The sequence below is a fragment of the Coregonus lavaretus genome (assembly GCF_964263955.1).
Source record: "Coregonus lavaretus genome assembly, chromosome: 37".
NCBI lineage: Eukaryota > Metazoa > Chordata > Actinopteri > Salmoniformes > Salmonidae > Coregonus > Coregonus lavaretus.
The window spans coordinates 2,466,639-2,490,990 of record NC_140024.1 but is presented as its reverse complement, the minus strand read 5'-3'; the positions used below and the strand labels follow the sequence as shown (position 1 = coordinate 2,490,990).

Below are 24,352 nucleotides of genomic sequence, written 5' to 3'. Positions count from 1 at the left end.
GAGTTCCCACATATGCTTAGCACTTGTTGGTTGCTTTTCCTTCACTCTGACGTCCGACACATCCCAAACCATCTCAATTGGTTTGAGGTCGGGGGATTGTGGAGGCCAGGTCATCTGATGCAGCACTCATCACTCTCCTTCTTGGTAAAATAGCCCTTACACAGCCTGGAGGTGTGTTGGGTCTTTGTCCTGTTGAAAAACAACAGGACAATGACACCGCCTGGTAAAGAGGTCCTGGATGGCAGAGAGTTTGGCCCCAGTGATGTACTGGCCCGTACGCATTACCCACTGTAGCGCCTTGCTGTCGGATGCCGAGCAGTTGCCATACCAAGCAGTGATGGAGCCAGTCAAGGTGCTCTCAATGGAGCAGCCAACTAGCAGCAAGGTGAATTATAGCAACCAACAAGGGCTAACAACTCCATCCAATTGAATTTTAAACTCAGCACATTGCAAACATCTCCGATAAGTCGAGCAATTGCCTGTTGCGACCATCGTGCAGGAACACATGAAGAAGCGTAGACACTAAATTACATAGAAGCGAAACGTGTAGGGAGCGAGCGATTAAGTGCTCACCAATTACTCTGCACTTGACTGTCAGCAGCAACTTGGTGCTGGAAAGTGCCCTTGACATGCTGCGAGGTAGTAAGTCATCATTACTGAAATTTAAAGCAGTCTGCTTTCAAGGGCCAATAAATTATTCCACCGAGTGATTATATTGGCTGTTGGAGTTGGGTAGAATGTGTGTGTGTGTGTGTGTGTGTGTGTGTGTGTGTATCTGTCTTTGTGTGTGTGTGTGTGTGTATATGTTTTCACTTTGTCACTATGGGGTATTAAGTGTAGAACGGTGAGAGAAAAAATCAATGTAATCAATTTTGAATTCCAGCTAACAAAACAACATGTGGAATAAGTCAAACTGTATGAATACTTTCTTACGGCACTGTATGTACCAATGTTTTAGCTTAAGATGGGCTATCCTGTACAATCTGTACCTTATGGGGGCTCTATACAGTAGTCGGTAATGGTACAATACTGTATAAGTAAGTAGCCTTGCACGAACCTTGGCTTGTGCGAGCCGGAATGGTTAATGGGAGCAGTATCTCTTGTTTCTGTAGCATGAGGCAGCTTGATGTACAAGTACACCCCCTAGACAGGATGCTAGTCTATCGCAGGGCCCTATTCCTAATCTATCTCCTTAATGCTGAGTGCCAAGCAGAGACGCATTTGGTCCCATTTTTACAGAAATAGGAAAAGAGAGAGAGGGGAGGGGGAGGGGGAGGGGGGGGGGGGGGGGGGCTGAGATGGAGGGCACACACCAAGCCTGGGAGAGCTTCTGACAAAATAATACCCAGGTAATACTGTATCATGGTAAATTACAACCAGGCTACGCACATAATTTTTCCTCTGCTAGTGTACGTTGAAAGTAATCTTTATAAGCATTAACACACCGATTGAGTTAAGGGAGCTATCAGAGGAGCTGGATGACTAGTGATGAAATGAGATTGGACAGACACGGGGGAGGAGAAGAGTCATACAGCTGTGTGTGTGTATATGTGTGTGTTGTATAGCAGTTGATGAACATTAGAGCTGTCTCCTCCAGGATGACAGCTTTCCCACTACTTAAGGGACTCTGTATAATTCCTACTCTTATGGGATCTACTCCTAGGTCTATTTCCGTATCTTATCCCCCAGTCTAAAGAATATATCCCGATTTGAGGTCTGGTCTCTCACCGCTCTCACTGCTAAGATATCCTCCCAAAGTATGAATTTATGTATGCAATTGACTTACCTCAAGATGCCTAGTGGTTTCAAGTAGTGCATAATGTGTCTGTGGGTATCGGCCTAATTCTGCTATGCATGCATTATTTGGTGTTTTTCGTTGTACACTGAGGATATTTTTGCAGAATTCTGCATGCAGAGTCTCAATTTGGTGTTTGTCCCATTTTGTGAATTCTTGGTTGATGAGCAGACCACAGACCTCACAACCATAAAGGGCAATGGGTTCTATAGCTGATTCAAGTATTTTTAGCCAGATCTAAATTGATATGTCAAATTCTATGTTCCTTTTGATGTCTCTCAGATCATTCACAGCTTTGTGGAAGTTACCTGTGGTGTTGATGTTTAGGCCGAGGTATGTATAGTTTTTTGTGTGCTCTAGGGCAACGGTGTCTAGATGAAATTTATATTTGTGGTCCTGGTAACTGGACCTTTTTTGGAACACCATTATTTTGTCTTACTGAGATTTACTGTCAGGGCCCAGGTCTGACAGAATATGTGCAGAAGATATAGGTGCTGCTGTAGGCCCTCCTTGGTTGGTGACAGAAGCACCAGATCATCAGCAAACAGTAGACATTTGACTTCAGATTCTAGTAGGGTGAGGCCGGGTGCTGCAGACTGTTCTAGTGCCCTCGCCAATTTGTTGATATATATATGTTGAAGAGGGTGGTGCTTAAACTGCATCCCTGTCTCACCCCACGGCCCTGTGGAAAGAAATGTGTGTGTTTTCTTGCCAATTTTAACCGCACACTTGTTGTTTGTGTACATGGATTTTATAATGTTGTATGTTTTTCCCCCAACCCCACTTTCCATCAATTTGTATAGCAGACCCTCATGCCAAATTGAGTCAAAAGCTTTTTTGAAATCAACAAAGCATGAGAAGACTTTGCCTTTGTTTTGTTTTGTTTGTTTGTCAATTAGGGTGTGCAGGGTGAATACGTGGTCTATCGTACGGTAATTTGGTAAAAAGCCAATTTGACATTTGCTCAGTACATTGTTTTCACTGAGGAAATTAACTAGTCTGCTGTTAATGATAATGCAGAGGATTTTCCCAAGGTTGCTGTTGACGCATATCCCATGGAAGTTAATGGGGTCAAATTTGTCTCCACTTTTGTGGATTGGGGTGATCAGTCCTTGGTTCCAAATATAGGGGAAGATGCCAGAGCTAAGGATGATGTTAAAGAGTATAAGTATAGCCAACTCTTTACCATCATCCTTAGCTCTGGCATCTTCCCCCATATTTGGAACCAAGGACTGATCACCCCAATCCACAAAAATGGAGACAAATTTGATATGCGTCAACAGCAACCTTGGGAAAATCTCTCGCTCTCTGTCTGTCTGTCTGTCTGTCTGTCTGTCTTCTGTGTGTCAGAAATAGGGGAGTAGGTGGCTAAAAATAAGTTTGTGCTCCTCTGCCGAGATCTGCTGGGGCTCTTGGCAGGCGTATGTGTGCCTGTCTGTCTAGATGTCTATATGTGTGCTAGCTTTTACGGCACCGAGGTTAATGGAAACCCACCTTTATCTGACAGAATCATTGTTCCCTTTGGTTAACAGAGGCAGAGAAGACTGACAGTTATTTGCTTTAATGAATTATGGTTGTGTGGTTGTTTGTGCTGGGGCTGGTAATATTTGCTCCATAGGGTCTGGGCAAATGTGATGCCACATGCTGGGAAAGGCCAGGCCCGGCTTGATCATTTCTTTTCAATCAAATCCCAGATTGAAGGTTGGAGCATAAAACCTATTACAGTCAGCGGTGGAGGTGGAACGAGGGGCTGGTGTGTCCACACGTGCACACACACACACACACACACACACACACACACACACACACACACACACACACACAGTGGGGTCCGAAATTATTGACACCCTTGAAAAATATGCGCAAAAATGACTGTATAAAATAAATAATTCTAATACTGAGCTATATTGTATGCAACATTTTTTTTGATATTATATTATTATATACTAATACAATTGCTCAGAGAAAGAGATTTTGTTTAACAAGTAATAGTTTTTTTTTTATATATGAGTTGGAAAACACATTGGGAGGGATGTTAGACCATTCCTCCATACAGAATCCTTCCAGATCCTTGATATCCTTCGCTTATCGACTGCCCTTTTCAATTCAAACCACAGGTTTTAAATGGGTTTCAAGACTGAGATGGCTATTGCAAAACTATGATTTTGTGGCATATTAACCCTTTCTTTGTACATTTTGATTTGTGCTTGGGGTTATTGGCTTGCTGGAAGACCTACTTGCAGCCACGTTTCAGCCTCCTAGTAGAGGCAACCAGGTTTTTGGCTAAAATGTCCTGGTACTGAGTAAAGTTCATGATGCCGTTGACCTTAGCAAAAGCCACATGACATCAAAGATCCACCACCATATTTTACAGTAGGTATGGGGATATTTTCTGCTTATGCATTTGGTTTGGCATCGAAATAAGAAGGATCTGGAACAATTATGTATGGAGGAATGGTCTAAATGTCTTCTCAACTCTATAAAACATTTGAGAAAAATGCTCAGTGCCATTATCCTCGCAAGGTGAGGTATTGAAAGTTATTGAAAACAGGACTGTCAATAATTTTGCATTGCTAGTTATAGCCTAATGTTAGCTAGCTAGCTAATATCGAACCTAGTTAGTTAGCTTTAGCTACCTGAAGATTCAAACTACAACCTTTCATGCATGGTGGATAGCTATGACAATCCATTTGTACTGTAGCTATGGGTTGGGATTATGGATCATTGTTTAGCTAGCTAGCTACATGTCTAAACAAAATACCCCACTTTGCCAGATGATTACTTGATCCATCAAGTTAGCCAGGTTTGTCTGGGGGTGATTACTGCCATCTATTGTATTTCATGACCATGTACATATCAATGGTGACACATTCACTTAGATAGACGTGGCTGAGGAGTGGTTACATAATTTATTTCACATGACCCATCAATGATACAATTCCCCCCCCAAATCAATTTAATTCCAGGTTGTAAGGCAACAAAATAGGAAAAATGGCAAGGGGGGTGAATACTGTCGCAGGCCACTGTAAAACATGCATCCAAGCTGAACTGAAATATTATTCGAAACAGTCGTTTTCACAGCTTTCTATTTCCTTACAGCTAGACACTATTTAGGGTGTTTTTCCAGTCTCCCTACATAATTATGAGGGATGAGAGGCTGTTTCAGGCATAATTATGCACTATAGCTGTATGTTTTTATTTTCGCGCTGGGAGAGCCTGCTGTCTGATTTCAACAATGTTCCTATCTGCCAGGACATTTCAGGATATCTAGGTTGACTTATTTTCCATGGCTTTGTAAAGACTACAGCCTGATGGGAGACATACTTCCTTGTTCCCACCCTCGAAGGCAGGCTTTTCAAAATGGGGGCGATACTTGTTTACAGGGCCCCCATTTGGGCCACGATTAAAAATAGCTAATATTTTCATTTCTCAACTGGTAATTGAAGCTCTCTTCCCATTCGCCATTCAAATACATAGGCAACAGAAGGCAGGCTTCATCAGCGTCACATACCACTTTGCAATGAGATGGAGGCAGTATGCATTTTGAAAACATATACTGTAGCTACTTAATTGTTTGAAACCTGAACGTTTTACTACATATTATGAGGAATGTTTTACCTTGCCTCAATGATTAGGCTAAATCCGACCATATACGTGGAGGCAATTATTTTATACAGACTTCCATATGCCATTGAAACCAGTAGCCTATTTCTCTCATGTTCTATTGGGGTTCAACCTCCTTTTATTGTCCGGTAGCCAAATGCAGATTTGTGCGTAGCCTACTGCCCTTGTGCACATTGCTATGCTATAGACGGCGCATCTATAAAACTAGGAGAAGCTAAGCTTTCCCTAAGTAAATTGAATTAAATTGCCAAAATTATATAGCCTAAATAGCCTACTGTCTACACAGAAAGAAATACAATTGTTAAAAATAGGCTACTAAAGGAACATTAGCTTCCCCTAACCTTAAAAAATTTAATAAGTTGTCGATTGTTTTAAATCGCATTGCCTACAGTCGGAAGGAAAGGCAGGCCGCGCAATTTGGGCAGCGCACTGCAAATACCAAATAGATGACTGTTGAGTTGCGACTGTCAGTGAAAAGTAGAGTGGCCAAGCTAGGCATATCGCAATATTTCAAAATTCAATCACGGGAAAACATAGCTTGGAAAGCAAATGGCTAATGCTGTAAAGAGAAGACATTGAAAATACTAATCTGTCTTTTAGTTAAGCGAACAACAGTAGGCCTATAGCCTATCTTATTGGCACCAGTAGAGAGCATCTTCCATATCCCTGGTGAGTGTGCACTGCGCATATTCACTCTTTATCATCGTTGGATCAGTGCCACAGTTTGTTTTTGGACAATTATTTCATCCTCCAGTTCAGATGGACATCATATTCTACTTGTATGTTCCCTTCTCATAGGCCTATTATATGGACAACATCGTTTTTATTGATTGTTTGTCCGTGTCAGCAGAGTAAACTACCCTGTAATTTGACGTATTAAAAAAGATCCTGCTAATGTCTCCAGTCATATACAGTGGGGAAAAAAGTATTTAGTAAGCCACCAATTGTGCAATGTCACGAGGGTCGATGTCGTCTAAATATGACCAAGGCGCAGCGTGTCCAAGAAACATGACTTTATTGATTCAAAGTCTGGAACAAAACAACAAACCAAGACCGATACGTGAAGTCCTCTGCAACACTGACAGAACTAAGAACAAAAACCCACAACTAACACAAGAAAACCTACATCTTAAATATGGCTCCCAATCAGAGATAACGAGCCGACAGCTGACACTCGTTACCTCCGATTGGGAGTCATTGAATACAAACAAGGAAACACAACCACAACCTAGAAATAGACACAACAGAACTCCCCACCTAGAAATAAACGTGACAGACATGCAACCATAAAACATCACCCAAAACCCAACAAAACAACATACACCCTGGCTCAAATACACAAGTCCTGGAGCCAGAGTGTGACAGTACCCCCCCCTAAAGGTGCGAACTCCGGGCGCACCAGCATACAGTCTAGGGGAGGGTCTGGGTGGGCGTCTGTCCACGGTGGCGGTTCTGCCCCTGGTCGTGGTCCCCATCCCACCTTAGTCACCACCCGCTTCCCTAGCCTCCTCCACATTACCACCCCCCAACTACACCCCACTGGGTTAAGGGGCGGCACCGGACTAAGGGGCAGCACCGGACTACGGGGAAGTACCGGACTAAGGGACAGTACCGGACTAAGGGGCAGTACCAGGCTGAATGGCGGATACTGGCTGGACGGCTCTGGTGGCTCCTGGCTGGTCGGCTCTGGCGGATCCTGGCTGGACGGCTCTGGCGGATCCCGGCTGGACGGCTCTGGCGGATCCCGGCTGGACGGCTCTGGCGGATCCCGGCTGGACAGCTCTGGCGGATCCCGGCTGGACGGCTCTGGCGGATCCTGGCTGGACGGCTCTGGCGGATCCTGGCTGGACGGCTCTGGCGGATCCTGGCTGGACGGCTCATGGCTGGCTGATGGATCTGGCTGCTCATGGCTGGCTGACGGATCTGGCTGCTCATGGCTGGCTGACGGATCTGGCTGCTCATGGCTGGCTGACGGATCTGGCTGCTCATGGCTGGCTGACGGATCTGGCTGCTCATGGCTGGCTGACGGATCTGGCTGCTCATGGCCGGCTGACGGATCTGGCTGCTCATGGCTGGACGGCTCTGGCGGATCCTGGCTGGCGGAAGGCTCTGGCTGATCCTGTCTGGCAGAAGGCTCTGGCTGATCCTGTCTGGCGGAAGGCTCTGGCTGATCCCGTCTGGCGGAAGGCTCTGGCTGATCCCGTCTGGCGGAAGGCTCTGGCTGATCCTGTCTGGCGGACGGCTCTGGCTGGACAGGGCTGACGACGCACCCCGTAGGCTCGGGGCGTTGAGCAGGGACAGGCAGAACCGCACTGGGGACACACACCCCTGGCCCTACACGGGGATCAGGAACGGGCCGGACCGGACTGGAAACACCCCCCAGTACCTCTCGCCGTGCCTCCACACTTTCCATCCCCTTCGTAACCAGTGGCCCCCTTAAACTGGCGGCCATATCTGCCAACCTCTTGCACTCCTCCGGGCCGTACACCTTCTGCCCCGACGTCGTGAGCCCCCCCCTAAAAATTTTCTGGGGGTCTCTCCTCTCGGTGGACCAGGCCTCCATAGTCCTCTCCCAACCTTCACTCTTCTGGCTCCACCACCCGTTATCCAACTGCTGCTTGGTCTCGTTGTGGTGGGTTTTTCTGTCACGAGGGTCGATGTCGTCTAAATATGACCAAGGCGCAGCGTGTCCAAGAAACATGACTTTATTGATTCAAAGTCTGGAACAAAACAACAAACCAAGACCGATACGTGAAGTCCTCTGCAACACTGACAGAACTAAGAACAAAAACCCACAACTAACACAAGAAAACCTACATCTTAAATATGGCTCCCAATCAGAGATAACGAGCCGACAGCTGACACTCGTTACCTCCGATTGGGAGTCATTGAATACAAACAAGGAAACACAACCACAACCTAGAAATAGACACAACAGAACTCCCCACCTAGAAATAAACGTGACAGACATGCAACCATAAAACATCACCCAAAACCCAACAAAACAACATACACCCTGGCTCAAATACACAAGTCCTGGAGCCAGAGTGTGACATGCAAGTTCTCCCACTTAAAAAGATGAGAGAGGCCTGTAATTTTCATCATAGGTACACGTCAACTATGACAGACAAAATTAGATTTTTTTTCTCCAGAAAATCACATTGTAGGAATTTTTATGAATTTATTTGCAAATTATGGTGGAAAATAAGTATTTGGTCAATAACAAAAGTTTCTCATTACTTTGTTATATACCCTTTGTTGGCAATGACACAGGTCAAACGTTTTCTGTAAGTCTTCACAAGGTTTTCACACACTGTTGCTGGTATTTTGGCCCATTCCTCCATGCAGATCTCCTCTAGAGCAGTGATGTTTTGGGGCTGTCGCTGGGCAACACGGACTTTCAACTCCCGCCAAAGATTTTCTATGGGGTTGAGATCTGGAGACTGGCTAGGCCACTCCAGGACCTTGAAATGCTTCTTACGAAGCCACTCCTTCATTGCCCGGGCGGTGTGTTTGGGATCATTGTCATGCTGAAAGACCCAGCCACGTTTCATCTTCAATGCCCTTGCTGATGGAAGGAGGTTTTCACTCAAAATCTCACGATACATGGCCCCATTCATTCTTTCCTTTACACTGATCAGTCGTCCTGGTCCCTTTGCAGAAAAACAGCCCCAAAGCATGATATTTCCACCCCCATGCTTCACAGTAGGTATGGTGTTCTTTGGACGCAACTCAGCATTCTTTGTCCTGCAAACACGACGAGTTGAGTTTTTACCAAAAAGTTCTATTTTGGTTTCATCTGACCATATGACATTCTCCCAATCCTCTTCTGGATCATCCAAATGCACTCTAGCAAACTTCAAACGGGCCTGGACATGTACTGGCTTAAGCAGGGGGACACGTCTGGCACTGCAGGATTTGAGTCTCTGGTGGCGTAGTGTGTTACTGATGGTAGGCTTTGTTACTTTGGTCCCAGCTATCTGCAGATCATTCACTAGGTCCCCCCGTGTGGTTCTGGGATTTTTGCTCACCGTTCTTGTGATCATTTTCACCCCACGGGGTGAGATCTTGCGTGGAGCCCCAGATCGAGGGAGATTATCAGTGGTCTTGTATGTCTTCCATATCCTAATAATTGCTCCCACAGTTGATTTCTTCCAACCAAGCTGCTTACCTATTGCAGATTCAGTCTTCCCAGCCTGGTGCAGGTTTACAATTTTGTTTCTGGTGTCCTTTGACAGCTCTTTGGTCTTGGCCATAGTGGTGTTTGGAGTGTGACTGTTTGAGGTTGTGGACAGGTGTCTTTTATACTGATAAGAAGTTCAAACAGGTGACATTAATACAGGTAACGAGTGGAGGACAGAGGAGCCTCTTAAAGAAGAAGTTACAGGTCTGTGAGAGCCAGAAATCTTGCTTGTTTGTAGGTGACCAAATACTTATTTTCCACCATAATTTGCAAATAAATTCATTAAAAATCCTACAATGTGATTTTCTGGATTAATATTTCTCAATTTGTCTGTCATAGTTGACGTGTACCTATGATGAAAATTACAGGCCTCTCTCATCTTTTTAAGTGGGAGAACTTGCACAATTGGTGGCTGACTAAATACATTTTTTCCCCACTGTACATTATCAAGCATTTCACACATGTTATCCAGATACTGACCGTTATCACTTGGTTGTCTATAGCAGCTTCCCACAATAATGGGCTTTAGGTGAGGCATATGAACCTGAAGCCATAAGACCTAACATGAGATCCTCTCTAAGCTTTACAGGAATGTGGTGCTTAATATAGACCGCAACACCACCCCCATTGGCATTTCTGTATTATCTGTAGATTAATTTTTATTTCTACCACTGTATCATCAAAGGTAGTATCTAAGTGAGTTTCGGAGATAGTCAAAATATGAATGTCATCTGTTACTAGCAAGTTATTGACTTCATGAACCTTGTTTCTTAAGCTACATATGTTAACGTGGGCTATTTTTAGCACTTTTCTGGGATGCTTAATTGTTTTATTGCTTTACTGGGAAGCTTAGCAGAAGTAGACATGCTCATGCTATTTATATTATTGCAGGGTGAGCTGCACACAGTGGACTTCCTACTAGGGCACACCGCCTCAGTGCTAACAGTGTAACTTTGGTTCATAGGCACATGATTACTGCATACAATAGCTGTAGGATCAGCAGAGGCCTTCAGGGCAGTTAGAGGGACATAAATTAGGTTTCTTACATTGTGTCTTCCAACGCCCCTGGGATTATGTACATTTGTTGAAGCATTATGACAACTCAGCGACACAATGGTAGGTATTAACTGAGCTGGGCTTGGTTAATTGATAAGTCATTGTCGCAATGCAACCTTACAGTATAATGCTGTGAAAGTATCCAGGAACCCAAATTATTTGGGTTGCTCCCATCCTCCTTTATAAAACTAGCTTTGTTTCCAGAAGGTATCAAAATTGTCAATAAATGTTACACCCATAGATCTGCAATAGTATTGTAGCCAGTTATGGAGGGCTAAAGGTCTGCTGAAACGTTCAATGCCACGATTTAGGGAGGGCAGAGGGCCAGATATTACGGGGCGTTTGTGGGTGTCAAGCAGTGACCCAATCAATTCTTTAAAATCCAACTTCAGCTGTTCTGAGCTGCCCTTCATAATTTCATTGAATCCCACATGAACTATGACGGACTCGATTTCCTGATACTGGTTTAACATGTTTGGGAGCAGCTTATTGATGTACTGTACTCATGCTACTGGATAGCACAACGTTTTTGCTCCAGGGACTGAGACATTGCTCACCATTGAACTGCCCAATACAACGGCCGGAGAAGGGAATGGAGAAATTCACCCATTCCTACCTCTCACAGAATTAGTTGAACCTTTCACGGGTCCACGAGAAGCAAGATAGCGTACACCTGCTGCTCCGGGCGATAGGTCCAGACCTCCCACAGCAGACAGATGGAATCGACTTCCTTGGCAGGCAAGTTCCAGGTAGCACAGGCCATTCGGATAGGGACAGATGACAATGCAGGGAAACATCCATCAGGCCCAAGCAGCGTCCAGCCATAGGAGTTAAGTACGAAAAAGTTCCAATTTGCGTTTCACATTTAGATTATGGTAATTAATTTTAACAGAACATGCAAATCGATGATGCAATGATGTGTGTCCACTTTGAAGATGTTAGAATAACTGTCCACATTTACTTTTCCTCATCCAACAAGACAAGTAACCAACAGCAAAATCACTAGCCTATGTTACGCGGAGTGGAACAGGGGAACCCAAGAGCAGACTCAGACGAGGAGACTGGGATGAAGTAACCAAGGTATTTATTGAGACACAGGAGGGAGATGGAGTGCACGTCAGGGGAAACTGCTGGAAACCAGGTGCGGAGGCTGCGGTTGGAGTGAGGGGGGTTGAGACAGGGTGAGCAGGTCCGGAGGGGAATCCAAGGGAGTAGTAGAGTGGGGAATCCAGGACAGAGTAGCAGGATGACGAGACGTGGGACTGGAGACAGGGACCAGAGTCAGAGCGGGCAGAATGAGCAGAGATTACAATCTGGCAGTGTGGAAGTGGCAGGACTGAGTATTTGTAGAGGTCTTGATTATGGAACAGGTTGCAGCTGGTGGGGATCTGCTCTGACTCCAGCCCACCTGTCTCCGCCCACACAATCACACACATACACACACACACACAGAGAGAGAGCGAGGGAGAGGGAGAGAGTACTGGGGGAGCGGCGGCAGGTCAAGGAGACACAGGATGAGCAGTAGAGGGCATAGCAGGAGCAGATGTGACAGCCTATGCATAGCCGGAGCGTGAGTTTCAAGTTTGGGGAAGCAAAAAAAAGAAAAAAAAGTATAAAAAAGCATTATAATAGCCTAATGTAATGAGTAGATTGGATAGTCATACTTTAGGCTAATAATATAACTCAATCACTGTTCGCAAAAAATACAGTTCAATGCATGGCTGAATGCGTATAGTGTAGAGGCCTGGGCTATAGGCTATATCAGATATATGTAGGTCCCCTGTAGCTCAGTTGGTAGAGCATGGCACTTGCAAAGCCAGGGTTGTGGGTTTGTTTCCCACGGGGGGCAAATATAAAAATGTATGCACTCACTAACTGTAAGTCGCTCTGGTAAAGAGCGTCTGCTAAATGACTTAAATGTAAAATGTATTATTTCTTTGCATGGGAAAAACACATTTCATGCAATTCTACTAACCTTTACAGTGGGGAAAAAAGTATTTAGTCAGCCACCAATTGTGCAAGTTCTCCCACTTAAAAAGATGAGAGAGGCCTATAATTTTCATCATAGGTACACGTCAACTATGACAGACAAATTGAAATTTTCTTTTCTCCAGAAAATCACATTGTAGGATTTTTAATGAATTTATTTGCAAATGATGGTGGAAAATAAGTATTTGGTCACCTACAAACAAGCAAGATTTCTGGCTCTCACAGACCTGTAACTTCTTCTTTAAGAGGCTCCTCTGTCCTCCACTCGTTACCTGTATTAATGGCACCTGTTTGAACTTGTTATCTGTCCACAACCTCAAACAGTCACACTCCAAACTCCACTATGGCCAAGACCAAAGAGCTTTCAAAGGACACCAGAAACAAAATTGTAGACCTGCACCAGGCTGGGAAGACTGAATCTGCAATAGGTAAGCAGCTTGGTTTGAAGAAATCAACTGTGGGAGCAATTATTAGGATATGGAAGACATACAAGACCACTGATAATCTCCCTCGATCTGGGGATCCACGCAAGATCTCACCCCGTGGGGTGAAAATGATCACAAGAACGGTGAGCAAAAATCCCAGAACCACACGGGGGGACCTAGTGAATGACCTGCAGAGAGCTGGGACCAAAGTAACAAAGCCTACCATCAGTAACACACTACGCCACCAGAGACTCAAATCCTGCAGTGCCAGACGTGTCCCCCTGCTTAAGCCAGTACATGTCCAGGCCCATCTGAAGTTTGCTAGAGTGCATTTGGATGATCCAGAAGAGGATTGGGAGAATGTCATATGGTCAGATGAAACCAAAATAGAACTTTTTGGTAAAAACTCAACTCGTCGTGTTTGGAGGACAAAGAATGCTGAGTTGCGTCCAAAGAACACCATACCTACTGTGAAGCATGGGGGTGGAAACATCATGCTTTGGGGCTGTTTCTCTGCAAAGGGACCAGGACGACTTATCCGTGTAAAGGAAAGAATGAATGGGGCCATGTATCGTGAGATTTTGAGTGAAAACCTCCTTCCATCAGCAAGGGCATTGAAGATGAAACGTGGCTGGGTCTTTCAGCATGACAATGATCCCAAACACACTTCCCGGGCAACGAAGGAGTGGCTTCGTAAGAAGCATTTCAAGGTCCTGGAGTGGCCTAGCCAGTCTCCAGATCTCAACCCCATAGAAAATCTTTGGAGGGAGTTGAAAGTCCGTGTTGCCCAGCGACAGCCCCAAAACATCACTGCTCTAGAGGAGATCTGCATGGAGGAATGGGCCAAAATACCAGCAACAGTGTGTGAAAACCTTGTGAAGACTTACAGAAAACGTTTGACCTGTGTCATTGCCAACAAAGGGTATATAACAAAGTATTGAGAAACTTTTGTTATTGACCAAATACTTATTTTCCACCATAATTTGCAAATAAATTCATTAGAAATCCTACAATGTGATTTTCTGGAGAAAAAAAATTCTAATTTTGTCTGTCATAGTTGACGTGTACCTATGATGAAAATTACAGGCCTCTCTCATCTTTTTAAGTGGGAGAACTTGCACAATTGGTGGCTGACTAAATACTTATTTTCCCCACTGTATGTGATGAACAGAGAGGTATATTTTCTGGGTGATTTCAATATTGACTGGCTTTCATCTGGCTGCCCAATCGAGAAAAAGCTTTAAACCAGTGCCTGCAACCTGGTTCAGGTTATCAGTCAACCTACCAGGGTAGATACAAACAGCACAGGAATGAAATCGTCAACATGTATTGATCACATCTTTACTAATGCTTCAGAAATTTGCTTTAAAGCAGTATCCAAATCCATTTATGCCATGATCACAATATAGTAGCCATATCTTGGAAAACCAAAGTTCCAAAGTCTGGGCCTAATATAGTGTATAAAAGGTCATACAATAAGTTTTGTAGTGATTCTTATGTTAATGATGTAAACAATATTTGCTGGTCTGTGGTGTGTAACGAGGCGCAACCAGACGCTGCACTTGACACATTTATGAAATTGCTTATTCCAGTTACTAATAAGTATGCACCAATTGAGAAAATGACTGTAAAAACTGTTAAATCCCTGTGGATTGATGAGGAATTGAAAAATGGAATGGGTGAGAGAGATGAGGCAAGAGGTATGGCAAATAATTCTGGCAGAACAACCGATTTGGCAAACATACTGCAAATTGAGAAATCATGTGACTAAACTGAATAAAAAGAAGAATAAAATATTCTATGAAACAAAGGTAAATGATATAAAGAATGATAGTAAAAAGCTTTGGAGCACCTTAAATGAAATGTTGGGCATTAAAGCAAACTCGGCTCCATCATTCATTGAATTACAAAACCCACTGCCAACTACTTTAAAGATTTTGTTCATTGGCAAAGATAAGCAAACTTAGGCATGACATGCCAGCAACAAACGCTGACACTACACATCCAAGTATATCTGACCAAAATATTAAAGACAAGCATTGTAATTTTGAATTCCGTAAAGTGAGTGTGGAAGAGGGGAAATAATTATTGTGGTCTATCAACAATGATAAGCCACCGGGGTCTGACAACTTGGATGGAAAATTACTGAGGATAATAGCAGACGATATTGCCGCTCCTATTTGACATATCTTAAATTTGAGCCTATTAGAAAGTGAGTTCCCCCAGGCCTGGAGGGAAGCAAAAGTCATTCCGCTCCCTAAGAATAGTAAAGCCCCCTTTACTGGCTCAAATAGCCAACCAATCAGCCTGTTACCAACCCTTACTAAACTTTTATAAAAATTGTGTTTGACCAGGTACAATGCTATTTTACAGTAAACTAATTTGATAACAAACTTTCAGCACGCTTATAGGGAAGGACATTCAACAAGTAGAACACATACACAAATGACTGATGATTGGCTGAGAGAAATTGATGATAAAAGATTGTGAGAGCTTCAGTGCGTCTTTTGACATTATCAATCATAGTCTGCTGCTGGCAAAGCTATTGTGTTATGGCTTTACAACCCCTGCTATATTGTGGATACAGAGTTACCTGTCTAACAGAACACAGAGAGTTTTCTTTAATGGAAGCCTGTCCAACATAATCCAGGTAGAATCAGAAATTCCACAGGGCAGCTGTCTAGGCCTCTTACTTTTTTCAATATTTACTAACGACATGCCACTGGCTTTGAGTAAAGCCAGTGTGTCTATGTATGCAGATGACTCAACACCATACATGTCAGCTACTATTGCGACTGAAATGACTGCAACACTTAACAAAGAGCTGCAGTTAGTTTCAGAATGGGTGGCAAGGAATAAGTTAGTCCTGGGGCAAATCCTTCACTAAACCCTAAACCTTAACTAAATATTGCAATGAATAATGTGGAACTGAGCAGGTTGAGGGGACTAAACTGCTTGGAGTAACCCTGAATTGTAAACTGTCATAGTCAAAACATATTGATACAACAGTAGCTAAGATGGGGAGAAGTATGTCCATAATAAAGCGCTGCTCTGCCTTCTTAACAGCACTATCAACAAGGCAGGTCCTACAGGCCCAAGTTTTGTCACCCCTGGACTACTGTTCAGTTGTGTGGTCAGATGCCACACAGAGGTACGAAGGAAAATTGCAATTGGATCCCCAAGTTCAGAACAGACTGTGGGAGGCGCACAGTACTACATAGAGCTATGACTACATGGAACTCTATTCCAGATCAAGTAACACATGCAAGCAGTAAAATTTGATAAAAAAATATCAGATAACAGCAGGGACTGTGAAGAGACACACACACAGGCAAGACACATGCATACATACATACATACATACATACATACACACGATAACATACTCACTCTACAAACATGTACACATGGATTTTGTTTTGTAGAAATTTAGTAGTGGTAGAGTAGTGGCTTGAGGGCACACACTTAATGTGTTGTGAAATCTGTTGTGAATGTATTGTAATGTTATAATTTTTTTAGAACTGCCTTAATTTTGCTGGACCCCAGGAAGAGTATTGTCCATAATAAAGCGCTGCTCTGCCTTCTTAACAGCACTATCAACAAGGCAGTGTCTCTCATTAGGAACAAAACTGGAGACATTTTTTGTATTTTGTATTTATTATGGATCCCCACACTTAATGTGTTGTGAAATCTGTTGTGAATGTATTGTAATGTTATAATTTTTTTAGAACTGCCTTAATTTTGCTGGACCCCAGGAAGAGTCCAGCAAAATTAAGGCAGTTCTAAAAAAATTATAACATTACAATACATTCACAACAGATTTCACAACACATTAAGTGTGGGGATCCATAATAAATACAAATACAAAAAATGTCTCCAGTTTTGTTCCTAATGAGAGGCACGGAGGCTTAATATGTGAGATGTCTCATATTCTACAACATGCTGCTACACAACGATTGCCCAATAATGTGTAATAGCATTTTCGTCTTTCTCTCACAGACAATACCACTTGGATACAAAGACATTGATGACTCTAAAGAGGAGATGTGAAAGGTCTCATAACAATCTCCCCTTGTATCAATGTGACTCCAACAACCTCATTGTACCACATGCAAGTATTATCTAACTGTAGTATTTATTATAAGCATTAGTAGTATATTTTTATTCTACTGTATACACCAAACGTTCCATGTCTTAATTGTCTCCTCCCCTTCATCTACACTGAGACATTGTGTATGTGTGCCATTCAGAGGGTGAATGGGCAAGACAAAAAATGTAAATGCTTTGACAGGGGTATGGCATTAGGTGCCAGGCGTACCGGTTTGTGTCAAGAACTGCAACGCTGATAGGTTTTTCATGCTCAACAGTTTCCTGTGTGTATCAAGAATGGTCCACCACCTAAAGGATATCGAGAAATCCAGTGTGCAACTCAATATTAGGAAGGTGTTACTAATATTTGGTATACTCAGTGTAGTTGATTTTGGACTAGGCCTTTTTGTGATGCTGAGTGATATGCGGAGCCTGAGAGTTTAGTGTGACAAGGATTCCACCCCGGTTCTTTCATCTATGTGCCATGTGTTCCTGTGTGTTTCATCTTGATCATGCCACCGGAGACGACTGAACGCTGTGACTAAATCCCCTCACTTATCTCACAATATTCCACACGCACACGCATGCACACACGTACGGACACAAAACACGCATGCACACCACACGCAGGCACCCACAACAACAACATCCTGTACACACACTCACCACAACACATTAACTAACACAAGCAAAATCACCAAATGAACACACACATCACCAAATCAACACACACAAGCGCACACACTTAACCCAACACCAAATCACCAATAACCAGCATTTAATTAGAGGGATTTAGATGGCAGTCCCCCCTCTTATCTCCTTTCTTCTCCTCTATGGGGAAGCCACGGTGCAGGAAATGTCCTCCATGTAGAGATTAGGGGACTTCTAAAGGAACGTGCTGTGTTGCCGACGTCTGTCCTATTTCAGGCTCTTATCATAGTTTTTTCTGAAATGACTAACAGAGATGTGCCCCAAATGGCACCCTATTCCCTACATATTGCACTACTTTTGACCAGGACCCATAGGGCTCTGGTCAAAAGTAGTGCGCTATAGGGAATAGGATGCCATTTGGGACACAGCTCACGACTAGAGAGAAGAATAGGGAGCAATTCCACAGTTCTTCGTCACAGACAAACAGCACAGCTGTCATACCCCAACAGCATGGAGAGACAGTGTAGTTTAAAGCGTAAGGCATGATATTCAAATTTACCTGATGCTAAGCTAGTGACGACTTTGTACTATTTCTACGCACAGACTGATGAGCACTGGAAGACGTAAATCTGACACTCAAGACATGCAGACACACTCACACACTCTTACTTAGTCTTATATAAATCCTCATGTATTCAGAACGAGGCGGCATGATGTGTGTCTATCCATCCACACAATCCACAGGATTACCTCTCTCCTCGAGCGTTATTGTTGAAACACATTCTTAGTAAAAGCCTGTATGCAAATTGAATTGACTCACTTAAGGGTGGCTGGATGAACATCACACTGGCAGGACACAATATAATCCACTGGGACAGGCAGTCAGATCAAATCACATCTCACAGGGTAAGATACATGCAAGTAAAAGCACAGCGTTATCTTGATTCCAAACTGATACAGCGGTAGATGAATTGAACAACGTGGCTACATGGCATCAGCTAAATTTAACTTCAATACAATAAAAATAATACAATACAACTTTATTGTCCATATATTACAGTGGAACTGAAATGTTGTCTTGTGTTAAAGGCTCCTTCCGGAATTGTTTTCTATCCAAATATGCAATATCTTTGCGTGTGGACTAGGCCTACTGATGTCCTGTTCAGTTTGAGAGGGAGAGCGTGAAGATGAGAAGGAGGACCCGAGGTAAGCTTGCTACTGCTATAATTGATTTGTTTTGCTGCCCAGAGTGAAGCTATTTGTCAGCGTTATTGACCTCACAATACGCAATACTCTCACATAACTATGAAGTGGCAGCCGCGTAGATGGACAGCACATGGGTGCTGAAAATAGGCTAATTCGAGATGGCCTAATTAATTTAAACAGTCTTCATTTTAATTTGACTTTAGGTTACTAACAACAAAAGGGGCTTTGTGTTGGAGTCTATTTATTCCTATTCAAGAAATAAGAGTTAGGCTTACCTGTTTGAGAGATGAAATTATAGTCCACTATCCAATACTTTGTCAGTCAATTCCTTCAGTCTCCATACACTCTTATCTCAGTGTCAGTGAATGGCTTGGTTAAAACCAGGGCTTGAATTGTGGGGTTATGTGAGGGTATTGTGGCTTTTGTTAAAGAAAATGGCTGAAAGCATAGGCCTACCTCTTGTTAGATTAAGATATATATATTTTTGATGGAACTGATTACATAAAGGGCTCTATAACGACATATTAGTACGCAATGATTTATGCTAGAAATAAGCGGTGAAAATTTGGGGAACGAAGTGACTCCAATGCATAATGGATTTAATTGCTTTATGTCTATGACATTCAGAGGCTGCACTACAACCTTTTATAGCCAAAGAGACAAAAAAAGTACTTTGCTTGGGAAGTAATGTGTGATTGTGTCACTATCAATTGACGTTTAACATTTCAACAAGCTATTAAACATTATACTAACTCTAAATCAGTCAGGAGCAAGCCAGGTAGCCTACGAAGGAATCAACATTTATTACTCAGGCTATGTTATTTTTATTTCAAGGTTATAGCCTGCCATGTAGTCCTTTCCTGCAGTCAAATGACCTAGTGGCCTCATGGGTGGAATGTTTTTTGTATTTTTCATGATTTCATAATTAATAAACACAATTTATATTTGTTAATGCCGAAAATCCAGTATTTCTATGTCAAACAGTTTTGTTATATTTCAGTCTTCTGTGATGTATGTAAAGTGTAGTATAGGGATGCAAACTCAAAATGTAATACATTTCAACTCTGACATGGTACAGGTGTCTTCCTTTTATCAAGCCCATAACCATGTGTGTGAGGTGTATACTTTTGTTTCAAAGTAAATTTGTTTAATCCTACCAAGAAACACACTGTATGACCCTGATTTAGCCCACTGCAGTGAGGTAAGAAATCAATTGTGAAGCATTTGAGACACACTACAGGCTGGCAGGAGCGCTCAGCACTTCAACTACTTTGCCTAGTAATGCTTACAAAACAAAGTTTCTAAAACTGCATATCTACGGTGACTTGCGAAAGTATTCACCCTCCTTGGCATTTTGCCTATTTAACATGCAAAATATGTTTTATTAAGAGATAAGACAAAAAAACAGAAAACATGAGCTTGCATAACTATTCACCCTCCCCAAAGTCAATACTTTGTAGAGCCACCTTTTTCAGCAATTACAGCTTCAAGTCTCTTGGGATATGTCTCTATAAGCTTGGCACATCTAGCCACTGGGATTTTTGCCATTCTTCAAGGAAAAACTGCTCCAGCTCCTTCAAGTTGGATGGGTTCTGCTGGTGTACAGCAATCTTTAAGTCATACCACATATTCTCAATTGGATTGAGGTCTGGGCATTGACTAGGCCATTCCAAGACATTTAAATGTTTCCCCTTAAACCACTCCAGTGTTGCTTTAGCAGTATGCTTAGGGTCATTGTCCTGCTGGAAGGTGAACCTTCGTCCCAGTCTCAAATCTCTAGAAGACTGACACAGGTTTCCCTCAAGGATTTCCATGTATTTAGCGCCATCCACCATTCCTTCAATTCTGACAAGTAGTTTTATTTATTTTATTTTTTATTTAACCTTTATTTAACCAGTTAAGCCAGTTGAGAACAAGTTCTCATTTACAACTGCAACCTTGCCAAGATAAAGCAAAGCAGTGCGCTAAAAACAACAACAACACAGAGTTACATTTGGGATAAACAAAATGTACAGTCAAAAACACAATAGAAAATCTATATACAGTGTGTGCAAATGTAGTAAGTAATGGAGGTAAGGCAATAAATAGGCCATAGTGCAAAATAATTACAATTTAGTATTAACACTGGAGTGATAGATGTGCAGAAGATGATGTGCAAATAGAGATACTGGGGTGCAAATTAGCAAAATAAATAACAATATGGGGATGAGGTAGTTGGGTGGGCTAATTTCAGATGGGCTGTGTACAGGTGCAGTGATCGGTAAGGTGCTCTGACAACTGATGCTTAAAGTTAGTGAGGGAGATAAGAGTCTCCAGCTTCAGAGATTTTCGCAGTTCGTTCCAGTCATTGGCAGCAGAGAACTGGAAGGAATGGCGGCCAAAGGAGGTGTTGGCTTTGGGGATGACCAGTGAGATATACCTGCTGGAGTGCATCCTACGGGTGGGTGTTGCTATGGTGACCAATGAGCTAAGCTAAGGCGGGGATTTACCTAGCAGCGATTTATAGATGACCTGGAGCCAGTGGGTTTGGCTACGAATATGTAGTGAGGGCCAGCCAACGAGAGCGTACAGGTCACAATGGGGGGTAGTATATGGGGCTTTGATGACAAAACAGTTGGCACTGTGATAGACTACATCCAATTTGCTGGGTAGAGTATTTTGTAAATGACATCGCCGAAGTCAAGGATCGGTAGGATAATCAGTTTTACAAGGGCATGTTTGGCAGCATGAGTGAAGGAGGCATTGTTGCGAAATAGGAAGCCGATTCTAGATTTAACTTTGGATTGGAGATGCTTAATGTGAGTCTGGAAGGAGAGTTTACGGTCTAACCAGACACCTAGGTATTTGTAGTTGTCCGCATATTCTAAGTCAGACCCGCCAAGAGTAGTGATTCTAGTCGGGTGGGCGGGTGCAAGCAGCGTTCGATTGAAGCGCATGCATTTAGTTTTACTAGCGTTTAAGAGCAGTTGGAGGCTACGGAAGGAGTGCTGTATGGCATTGAAGCTCGTTCTGAGGTTTGTTAACACAGTGTCCAATGAAGGGCCAAATGTATACAAAATGGTGTCGTCTGCGTAGAGGTGGATCTGAGAGTCACCAGCAGCAAGAGCGACATCATTGATATACACAGAGAATAGAGTCAGCCCGGGAATTGAACCCTGTGGCACCCCCATAGAGACTGCCACAGGTCCAGACAACAGGCCCTCCGATTTGACACATTGAACTCTATCTGAGAAGTAGTTGGTGAACCAGGCGAGACAGTCATTTGAGAAACCAAGGCTATCTAGTCTCCCAATAAGAATGTGGCGATTGCCGAAAGCCTTGGCCAGGTCGATGAAGACGGCTGCACAGTACTGTCTTTTATCGATCGAGGTTATAATATCGTTTAGGACCTTGAGCGTGGCTGAGGTGCACCCATGACCAGCTCAGAAACCAGATTGCATAGCGGAGAAGGTACGGTGGGATTCGAAATGGTCGGTGAAATGTTTGTTAACTTGGCTTTCAAATACTTTCGAAAGGCAGGGCAGGATGGATATACAGTTGAAGTCAGATGTTTACATACACTTAGGTTGGAGTCATTAAAACTCGTTTTTCAACCACTCCACAAAATTATTGTTAACGAACTATAGTTTTGGCAAGTCGGTTAGGACATCTACAGTGAGGGAAAAAAGTATTTGATCCCCTGCTAATTTTGGACGTTTTCCCACTGACAAAGAAATGATCAGTCTATAATTTTAATGGTACGTTTATTTGAACAGTGAGAGACAGAATAACAACAAAAAAATCCATAAAAACGCATGTCAAAAATGTTATAAATTGATTTGCATTTTAATGAGGGAAATAAGTATTTGACCCCCTCTCAATCAGAAGGATTTCTGGCTCCCAGGTGTCTTTTATACAGGTAATGAGCTGAGATTAGGAGCACACTGTTAAAGGGAGTGCTTCTAATCTCAGCTTGTTACCTGTATAAAAGACACCTGTCCACAGAAGCAATCAATCAATCAGATGCCAAGATCAAAGAGCTCTCCAAAGATGTCAGGGACAAGATTGTAGACCTACACAAGGCTGGAATGGGCTACAAGACCATCGCCAAGCAGCTTGGTGAGAAGGTGACAACAGTTGGTGCGATTATTCATAAATGGAAGAAACACAAAAGACCTGTCAATCTCCCTTGGCCTGGGGCTCCATGCAAGATCTCACCTCGTGGAGTTGCAATGATCATGAGAACGGTGAGGAATCAGCCCAGAACTACACGGGAGGATCTTGTCAATGATCTCAAGGCAGCTGGGACCATAGTCACCAAGAAAACAATTGGTAACACACTACGACGTGAAGTGAAATCCTGAAATCCTGACTGAAATCCTGCAGCGCCCGCAAGGTCCCCCTGCTCAAGAAAGCCCATATACATGCCCGTCTGAAGTTTGCCAATGAACATCTGAATGATTCAGAGGAGAACTGGGTGAAAGTGTTGTGGTCAGATGGAATCAGTATGGAGCTCTTTGGCATCAACTCAACTCGCCGTGTTTGGAGGAGGAGGAATGCTGCCTATGACCCCAAGAACAACATCCCCACCATCCTACATGGAGGTTTAAACATTATGCTTTGGGGGTGTTTTTCTGCTAAGGGGACAGGACAACTTCACCGCATCAAAGGGACGATGGACGGGGCCATGCACTGTCAAATCTTGGGTGAGAACCTCCTTCCCTCAGCCAGGGCATTGAAAATGGGTTATGGATGGGTATTCCAGCATGACAATGACCCAAAACACACGGCCAAGGCAACAAAGGAGTGGCTCAAGAAGAAGCACATTAAGGTCCTGGAGTGGCCTAGCCAATCTCCAGACCTTAATCCCATAGAAAATCTGTGGAGGGAGCTGAAGGTTCGAGTTGCCATACGTCAGCCTCAAAACCTTAATGACTTGGAGAAGATCTGCAAAGAGGAGTGGGACAAAATCCCTCCTGAGATGTGTGCAAACCTGGTGGCCAACTACTAGAAACGTCTGACCTCTGTGATTTCCAACAAGGGTTTTACCACCAAGTACTAAGTCATGTTTTGCAGAGGGGTCAAATACTTATTTCCCTCATTAAAATGCAAATCAATTCATAACATTTTTTACATGCGTTTTTTTGGATTTTTTTGTTGTTATTCTGTCTCTCACTGTTCAAATAAACATACCATTAAAATTATAGACTGATCATTTCTTTGTCAGTGGGCAAACATACAAAATCAGCAGGGGATCAAATACTTTTTTCCCTCACTGTACTTTGTACATGACACAAGTCATTTTTCCAACAATTGTTAACAGACAGATTATTTCACTTATAATTCACTGTATCA

General features: G+C 43.1%; 1 protein-coding gene across 1 annotated transcript in view; it reads right to left on the bottom strand.

The window, feature by feature from the left end:
• LOC311111696 (protein kinase C-binding protein NELL1-like) overlaps positions 1-24,352 on the bottom strand; it is a gene marked incomplete at its 3' end in the record, with an annotated part of 508,863 nt that overhangs the window by 111,481 nt on the left and 373,030 nt on the right. The window lies entirely within an intron of this gene.